We start from the raw sequence: 10308 nt of genomic DNA on the forward strand, positions 1-10308 counted from the left end.
TCCACCGGGAAAGGAGTGAGACAACAAACGGTTCCTGTGAAAGACCGGCCGGCACCGGAATAGGGACCACCCCACCACATCAGAAAGGCAAGTATAGTGAGTCCCTTAGACAGTTCTGGCCAGTCCTTAAGGACTGAAGGGGGGACAAGGCCAGTCCCTCACCTGGAGCCGTAGGAAACGGGTTGGTGGGTTTCCTGTTGGCATGATTGTTGTGTGAAAGGTGTGGAACGGTTGAAAGCAAAATACCCAGTGACGAAAACCCGGAGTAAAGGTACCTCTGGACCTGGCTAAGCACTAGTGTTTCCTGCTCCTAGTGCCTCTGGCTCCAGGCCAAGTATCACCGAGGGTTAGTAAGCACTAAAGGTACTCTGCCGGTAAAGCGGAATCCACACGGCCTGTAGAAATTCCTTCTGTGTATCCTCCCCGTAGAGACCCCTTACTCTACGGTGCCTGAAATCCCTCTTTTGTTTGTCTTACTATCCTACTGAGTGAAAAGGACAGGCAGGATGGGGAAAGGACAAAGCACACCCCTAAATATGGCCGTAACCCATTTTAATAAATATTTTGATCAGTCCAAATGTAACCTGACAACTATGAAACAGAAGTGCCAAGAAAAATGGCCCAATATGGCCCCAAGCTTCATCTGGTGGCCAGAAGAAGGAACCTTTTATGTCCCTGCTGTCAGCCGTTTGTTTAACTATGTGATAGTGGACTCTAATCCTGGAGTGGATCTTGTTGACGCTGACTACGCTTTGGGCTGGCTAGAAATTAGTAAACACCCCCCAAAGGACGTTAAAGCCATGCAGAAGAAGTTAGGAGATCGACCTGCCCGTTTGATGCTAAATTATAGTGCCTCAGAGGCTAAGGAAAGGACTAAAAGAACTTTGAAGAAACTAACGCCTGTTTTAAAGGAATCAAGTCAGCTAGAACCAGAACCACCTCCTTATGTGGCCACAACAGTCCTTAGGCCGCAACCCCCACCTCTGCCCCAAGATCAAGACCAGGAGCCAGATACAACTCAACCATCGCCTCCTGTCCCGGCCCAACGATTATATCCACAGTTGTCAGGGGCCTCTGGGAATGCCGAACCTTCGGCACCCCCAATAGAGGGAAACCAACTTACCCCTATACAAAATCGCCTTCGTCCACGGCAGGTCAGGGAACCTGCCTCAGAAAAGGTCTTCACTGCACCAGTTCGAGTTACGGCTGGCATTGTGCCCCGAACAGACGATAACGGCCAGGTACAAGGCTTGGTGGTGGAGACTCGTTCTTATGTGCCTTTTTCAACATCAGACCTATTAAATTGGAAGAATCATGGCCCATCGTATGAACAGGACACCCGTAAATTTATAGATATGCTTGAGGGCATAGTTCAGGCCCAGAATCCTACTTGGGCCGACATTCAACAGTTGATGGCGTACCTCCTTACCAGTGAACAAAGAAGGACAGTTCAGAGTAATATGGAAGAAGTAGTGCGCCAAGCAGCAGTAGCTGCGAATCAGGCAGATCCTACTATCTGGATCAGAGAAAGGGCACCGGTCACAAACCCTAATTGGGCCTTGAATGCCATTGAAGGACAAAACTCTCAGACAATGTACCAGACATTGTTCCTAGATGCAGTCAAAAAGGGAAAGAAGAAGTTGATGAATATGCAAAAAATACATGATGTAGTCCAGAAGAAGGACGAGGCCCCAGGAGAATTTTTAGAGCGTCTACAAGAAGCATATCGAAAACACAGTCCCCTAGACCCTGAAGAGGAAGGGAATAGGTCTATTATTGTGATGAGTTTTGTGGCACAGTCAGCTCCTGACATCCGAAAGAAGCTACAGAAGACTGAGGGATTTGAGGGGATGCCCTTGTCACAGTTGAAGGCAATAGCAGATCGTGTATATAACAACCGTGATGCAGAAGAGGTTAAAGACAAGGAGAGGAGGAGGAAGGAAAAAGCATGTTTGTTGGCAGCGGCCCTACAGGGGCCATCGGGACCAGCGGTTCCAGATTGGAGACGTGGCAGAGGAAGAGGAAGAGAAGAGATGGGAAGGAGTTCGTTAGATCAGAACCAGTGTGCCTACTGAAAAGGTTATAATCACTGGAAGAATGAATGTCCAGAGAGAGAAAAGAAGTTCAAAAGACAGATAGAAGGAGAAGCGACTATGAAAGGAGCTAGAGGATTGTTACAGGGAGGACTATATCGTGGAAGACCATCGGAAATCGGAGGCAGGATTCCTTACCCCCAAGAGACAGAACCAGAAGAATCGTATCCCGCACGGCCATAGGGCTGCCTACGGGCGAGCCCCCCTGAGCCCGTAATGGAAATCATTGTGGGGGGAACTACTGTTACAGGTCTAGTAGACACAGGGGCACAACGGTCTGTTTTAAATATTCCAATTGGAACAGCTAGTCGGAATAACACCAGTATAATTGGAGCGTCAGGAAAAGCCACACTTGCAGTGAACTTAAAGAGCCAACCTGTTGCAATTGGATCTCAAGTTATTTACCATGAATTTTTGCACATACCTGAGTGCCCAATCCCCTTAATTGGTAGAGATCTTCTTTGTAAGATGCAAGCAACCTTGGAGTTTGCTCCAAATGGGCAAGTAAAGATGCAATCCTTACACTGCAGGGCTCCTATCTTGTTGTGCCCAGTACAAGAGGCTTGGAGGTGTCAAAAAGCAGTAAAAGCCCTCTCTGTAAAGGAGAAGGGGGTAGGTGAGTGGAAACTAATTAATTTAGTACCTGGAGTATGGGCAGAAAATAACCCAATTAGTCTGGCAGTACAGGCGGTACCAGTCCGGATAATCCTGAAACCTCAAGCCAGGCCAGTACAAGTTAGGCAATACCCGATCCCGATAGAAGCAAAAGAACCTATTCAGAACCATTTAGCCCGTCTTTTGAAATTAGGTGTCTTGATCGAAACCGCCTCCGCCTGGAATACTCCCTTGTTACCTGTGAAAAAACCTGGGACAGAGTGTGACTATAGACCAGTACAGGACTTGCGGGCAGTCAATGAATCTGTACTCCCAATGACACCGATTGTACCAAACCCTTATACTCTATTGGGAAGAATTCCTGGTAACAGTTCAGTTTATACTGTAGTAGATCTGAAGGATGCCTTCTTCAGTATCCCCCTTGACAAAGATTCTATATCTTTGTTTGCCTTTACTTGGGAGGATGTTCGGACAGGAATCACCTCTCAGCTTTCTTGGACGCGGTTGCCTCAAGGGTTCTTTCATTCTCCCTCTATTTTTAGTCAACAATTGAATAAAGATCTGGAACATTGGCAAGAAACCAATGGACCCCTCCTTCTGTATGTGGATGATATCTTGCTCCCATGTCCCGACTTGAATAGTTGTAAGGAACATACCCTATCACTACTGAAGGAATTAGAACAATTAGGTTATAGAGCAAGCCAGAAGAAAGCTCAAATATGTCAAGAGAAAGTGGAATATTTGGGCTTTATAATAAGAAAGGTTCAGAGACTTTTAAGCCCAGCACGCACCAAGGCCATTACGACATTGCCCTTGCCCCGCATGAAAAAGGAATTACGAACAATGCTGGGAATGGCGGGTTACTGCAGAATTTGGATCTTGAATTTTGCCTCAATAACTAAACCCCTGTATGCTATGTTGCAAGGAAATTTACCAGAGAATGTTCCACTTGCATGGGAACCCATCCAGTTGAAAGCTATAGAAACCCTGAAAGCAGCTCTCAAAAGCCCACCAGCTTTAGGAATACCAGACACAACCAGGCCCTTCAAATTGTTTGTAGATGACCGAAAGGGAGTGGCAGTGGGAATGCTAACCCAAATTTTAGGCTCATGGGACCGACCAATTGCATATTTGAGTAAAAAGTTAGACACAGTTAGTCAAGGATGGCCAAGTTGTCTAAGAAGTATAGCCGCCACTTCTTTACTTCTAACTGAAGCATTGAAACTTACCTTTGGACAGACCATTTATGTCACCGCCTCCCATTCAATCAAGAACCTACTAGAAAAACAGGGTCCCAGATGGATGACAAGTTCCAGGCTTGTTAAATATACTGCTCAGCTCTGTGAAAATCCTAATGTAACTATTCAAGACCGATCTACTTTGAACCCTGCTACCTTAATGCCTGTACCAGAGCAGGAACTTGTGCATGATTGTGAGGAGGTAATGACCAAGGTATATTCCAGTCGCCCAGACTTGAAAGATGAACCACTGAAAAAAGGCCGAATTTTATTCTGTGATGGGAGCAGCTACATAAAGGAAGGCTGCAAGGTAGCAGGATATGCTGTGGTGGAGCAAGGACGGATGGTGAGAAATGGGAAATTGCCTGCTGGAACTTCAGCCCATAAAGCTGAAATTATAGCCCTCACCCAGGCCTTACTAGAAGCAACTGGACAAGAAGTCACTATTTATACTGACAGCAAGAATGCTTTCTTGACTCTACAAGTGCATGGAGCCCTGTATAAAGAAAGAGGATTCCTAACCTCTGAAGGAAGACCAGTAGCTTATGCTAGTGAAATAAGGGCCCTCTTGGATGCGGTGTGGAAACCGTTAAAGGTGGCAGTGGTTCACTGCAAGGCACACACCAAAAAGGGGGGGGCCTGTGCCAGAAGGAAATGCCATAGCAGATCAAGAAGCAAAGAAGGCCGCTATTTCTGGGCCTCCAGTGACTCGAAGTTTTGCCCACCTGTACTATGCAGAGATACCTGTTGGAATGAGCAAACCATATTATTCCCCTGAGGAGGAAAAAGAAGCTCAAGACTACGAGTTCAGGGACATAGATGGATGGAAAATCTTGGAGGATGACCGAGTCTGGATACCTCAAAGCTTAGCCTATGAAGTTCTGTCTAAAATCCATAACCAATGTCACCTGGGAAAAATAAATCTGGAAAGATTAGCTAGAAAAACTCTTTATATTGACCATTTATACAAATGGTGTAAATTAATAACAAAAGAATGTCTTACCTGTGCACAAGCAAATCCCCGTCAAGGACCAGGACTAACACTCGGGACTGTCCTTAAGGGTACACGACCGTTTCAAGTCATACAGATAGACTTCACCCACATGCCCCTAGCATATGGATTCAAAGTGTTGCTGGTGGCAGTTTGTACTTACACCGGATGGATAGAAGCTAGACCGGCAACAGGAGAGACAGCAGCAATAGTTGCTAAATTTTTATTAGAAGAAGTTGTGCCTAGATATGGACTGCCTTTACAAATAAATTCTGATAATGGTCCGGGATTTGCAAACACTCTAGTAGAACATGTTTCTAATGCTCTAGGCTTAACATGGAAATTACATTGTGCTTGGAGACCGCAGAGTAGTGGAATGGTGGAACGAGCAAATCAGACTTTGAAATTACATTTGACAAAATTGTGCATAGAGACTAAGGAAAAATGGGTCCGGCTACTGCCTCTAGCCCTGTTGCATCAAAGATGTACACCTCGAAGTTCTGGTTATACTCCATATGAATTGATGTATGGCAGACCACCACCTTTACCAACAGGAGTAGAAATCTTAGGAGAGCAGGGACAAGTAACTTTTCAGAGGCAACTACAAGCCTTAAATCGAGTTATAAGAGAATTGCAGCGATATACTGATCCCAGCCCATTGCAAATCACCACTAGCATGCATAATTATAATCCAGGGGATAAAGTCTGGGTAAAAACGTGGGAAGACAAATTGCTACAACCTAAATGGAAAGGTCCGTTTGCAGTAATTATGGTCACCCCTACAGCCCTGAAAGTTGAAGGACAGATCCCATGGATCCATTGGACCAGAGTAAAGCCAGCTGCCAGTCCAGAATGGGAAATTGTTGCCATGTTACCAGAAACACTACGGATGAAGATCTGGAAAAGGGCCAATGTGGGCCGAAAGGACGCGACAGGAGAAGCCTCCTTGGGACCGGCAACCAAGTGAGCGAAACTCAAGAGGATGTTGCATCCCCTACCGACCAGGAGAGAGTAGTGGGACACCACCCGAAGATACAGATTTGCCCAGCTTCAATTAAAATGCCCTGTTGCAAATTATCTTATTTAATTATGTTGTTCCAGTTTGGAGTTATACTAATACTGTTATTGTTTCCCCCCCATTGCAAAATCAGTTAGCCCTAGATTACCTGTTATGTAAAGAAGGAGGAGTTTGTAAGTTATTAAATTTGACAGAATGTTGTTTAAAAATTGATGAAAATGGGGGGATTGAAAGGAATGATCATTACTATTGCTGTACTGATACTGTTATGTTTGCTATTACCATGCACTATGCCTATAATAATCAATGGATTGAGAAGTATAATTTCAGGAGCAGTAGAGACTCAGGTTGCCCGACAGATGGTGTTACAAGCCAACCAATATCAACCAGTACCCCATGAAGAAGAGAATAATTTGTAAAACAGTGTTATTGTTATGTAATACTTTAATCATTATAATAAGAAGTTAAAGTATTAAAGGGGGGAATGATAAGGTAAATACCCCCTAACATGTTATAACCTCCAAATGTTTTGTCACGAAAATATCACCGCCATCTTGGCACGCATGCATTTGCTGTCTTGCTGTGTCCATGACCTTATAAGGTAATGTTCTTTTGTAACAGTTTATAACTGAAATTATGGGATGCCGAGACACGGCCTGCACAAAGTGTATAAATACTTTCTGTTTCTGTATTTTTGGCGCGCTGTTGGCTGAGCTTGACTCCCTAGCGCCTTGCTGCAGCAATAAATCCTTTGTTGTACCTTTCTCTGGTCTGAATGTGTCATCGTCAAGTTCCCTTAACAGTATGAAAGCTCTAGGTTTGGAATAGCTTTCTACTCCTTCTTGCATCATAATTCTGAGGGTGAATTAACATCCAACATGCAGCTAAAATATCACTACTTTCTGCTGCAGTGAATCAAAGATGTACATTTTATTAAAGGGCTGAAGAACATGCTCATGCATGTAGTGTGCAGGACGACCAGTACAAAATGCCTGAAGAAATCCAATTTTCTAGGAACTTGTGCAGAATCCCGTTCCGTGCCTGGTAATGCCAGGCAAAGGGGCGAGCTTGCGGCCGCTGCCGAAGCACAGGCCGCCATCAGGGGTGTGTGTGTGTGTGTACGCGGCGCGCCGGCGTAACACGCAGAAAGGAGGCAGGGCGGCTGAAGGCCATTTAAGGCCACTCCACCAGCCTCCCGCCCTCCTTTGAATTTTGGCGGCGACAGAGCTTCGGCTTCAGCGGCGCGGCTCCTTTGCCTTCGCACGTGGGCCTCCGGAGGCTTTTCTGAGGCCAGGCCAGGTGCTCGGCGGCGATCGCCCCCCCCACGCCCCCTTCATTTCATGGAATGTGTGAGGGCACCATAGGACCCAAGATCTCCCCTTGCATTGTGCACATACGTACAATGAAATGCATAGGGCACTTTTGATACACACCAGCTATGTAGGCAGCAAGATGTGCAGCTGGTGTTTTGATTTATATCCTGCTCTTCCTCCCCGTAGGAGCCCAGGGCAGTGGGGTGTGTGACAAGCAGGCTTGCTCCTTCCATCTGTGATGGTGTTTTGCTTAAGACCAGGCTATAATTGATTTAAAAGGTTACAACCCTGGTTGCGTACATATACTTACTTGAATTCAAACACACTCTTACCCCAATCACCTACGCTTTCTGAGATGAGGAAGGGGAAGCAGGGGAATCGAGTGACTCCATATGCATGTATTATCACAAGGGGCCTCCACTTTCCCTTCCCTGTTTTCACCACAGGGGGAACGGGGTAAAGTGTGAGCACTTGCTCTCTCTGCAAAGCAGGGAACTTTGGGATGTTCTCATATGATTTCACCATCTTCCTTCTGTTCTGGAAGAAAACCTAGTGCCATGTACAAAGAGTGCATGTGGATGGTACAGAAACAATACCATGAATAAGCTTTACAATATAGGCAGAGAACCTGTAGTGATTCAGATGTTGCTAGACTACAACTCCATCACCCTAGCTTATTTGGTGGTAGTGGTGGGTAACCTTTTTAGCTTCCAAACTTGGTCTTTAATCTCAAGATAGCAAATCAAACATTCCTAAGAATGTAAGAAAAGCCTGCAATGACCCATCTAGACCAACATCCTGTTCTCGCAGTGGCCAACCAGATGACTATGGGAAGCTGGTAAGAAGGACCTGAGTGCAAGAGCACTCTTCCCGTGGTTTCCAAGAACTAGTATTTGGAAGCATACTATCTCCAACCATGGAGGCAGAGCATAACCATTGTGGCTAGTAACCACTGATGGCCATATCTTCCACAAATGTGTTTAATCCCCTTTTAAAACTATCTAGATCGGTGACCATCGCCGCATCTTTTGAGAGCAAATTCCATAGTTTAACTATGCACTGTGTGAAGTACTTTCTTTTGTCTCCTGAATCTTCCAACATTCAGCTTTACTGGATGTCCACGAGTTCTATTTTTGTGAGGGGGAGGAAAATTTTTCTCTATCCACTTTCTCCACACTATGCATAATTTTATGCATAATTTTATACACTTTAATCATGTCGCCTTACTCACCTTTTCACTTTCATCATAGGGAAGTTGCTCCATCCCCTTAATCATTTTGGTTGCCCTTTTTTGAACCTTTTCCAACTCTACAATATCCTTTTTGAGATGAGGTAACCACAACTATACACAGTATTCCAAATGCAGTCGTACCATAGATCTGTGTAACAGCATTATGATAGTAGCCCTTTTATTTTCCTTTCCTAATAATCCCTAAGATCCTCCGTGGCGCAGAGTGGTAAGCGGCGGTAACGCAGCCGAAGCTCTGCTCACGGCTGGAGTTTGATTCCAACGGAAGGAGGAAGTAGAATCTCTGGTAAAAGAGGTCGAGGTCCACTCAGCCTTCCATCCATCTGTAGTAGGTAAAATGAGTACCTGGCATATGCTGGGGGGTAAAGAAAGACCGGGGAAGGAACTGGCAATCCCACCCCATATATACGGTCTGCCTAGTAAACATCGCAAGATGTCACCCTAAGAGTCGGAAACGACTTGCGCTATAAGTGCGGGGACACCTTTACCTTTAATAATCCCTAGCATGAAATTTGCCTTTTTCACCGCTGCCACACTGAGTTGACATCTTCATGGAGCTATCCACTACAATCCTAAGATTTCATTCCTGGCTCAGTCACTACCAGTTCAGACCTCATGAGGATATATGTGAAATTAAGATTATGGTTCAACCACCATATATAGTCCTCTATATATAATCAAGATGGGGAGGGATAAAGAAAGAGAATGCAAGTGTTCCAGCAAACACACCAAGTATCTCCTGACCTTTTTGTAAGCATCTGTGAAGCCAAAAGCCTGCTTTAGTGCAGAGATGATCGCCGATATCCAGGACTATACTCCAATTTCTTCCAAAGAAAGCATTTGCCTACTGAAGCATAGAGTAGATATTCTGCCATTAAATATTTTATTAGCATAGTCAAGGCAACTTGCCATGTTGAGCAATCTGGCTGATAAAGAGCAAGAGAACTGCTGCCATTAACATTAAATACGCTTAGAATCAACAGGGTACTAGATCCGGTATAGGTAACACTAGGATCTTGTAAAGGGTAAGTAGGATTATAACTTTTATGGTGCAGTGGCCTATGGCACTACATACAAAATTCTCTTTCAAGCAGTCATCTCAAAGTTCCTGCTCAATTCACACACAAAAAGCTTTCTTCCATCAGCAGACCAACTCCCAATGCTCGCAGTAAGAACACAGCAGATCCCAACTAGAACTTAAAGAGGACCATCTCTGGCAAGGGAGTTTGAAGAAAAAAGCAACCAGAATGTAAGTGAAGGGCTAAGCATGGAACAGCAAACATGGAACAGAAGAATTAACTGCTATAACAGAGAACAACATGCTGGTTTGTGGAAGATCAGGAAAGGTTATAAGTAGAAAGTATAAGGCACAAAAGCTGGAGTAGAAGGAAGGAAAAATAAAACAGGGCTAGCTCATGGCAGATGAGACTGGACAGAGCAAAAAGGCTAAGAAGTGTGAATAGAAGCCGGAACAGCTGAGGGCATTTCCAGGAGCTCCAGTCTAAGCTCCAGTTATTATCACTACTGCCAGAATCAAGTATAGAAGCTCCTCAGGGATCCGTTTATTTAGATTGTTAGTCCTGTCTTACAAGACTTAGGATGGGTAACATTTAATTATGTAAAAACTAGGCACTGAAAAACTGGTTTATAGCTCATCCCAGATATTCTTCTGGAGTACACTTGCTTCTGGAAAAGACCTAGGCTTTGGGTTTTTACAGACTGGTGCTCTACTCTTTAGCATTTTGACTCTCTGTACTAAAATATGGAGGAAGGGAACACCAGAAAGCACTT

This window comes from Rhineura floridana, chromosome 3 (genome assembly GCF_030035675.1).
Source record: "Rhineura floridana isolate rRhiFlo1 chromosome 3, rRhiFlo1.hap2, whole genome shotgun sequence".
Taxonomy (NCBI): domain Eukaryota; kingdom Metazoa; phylum Chordata; class Lepidosauria; order Squamata; family Rhineuridae; genus Rhineura; species Rhineura floridana.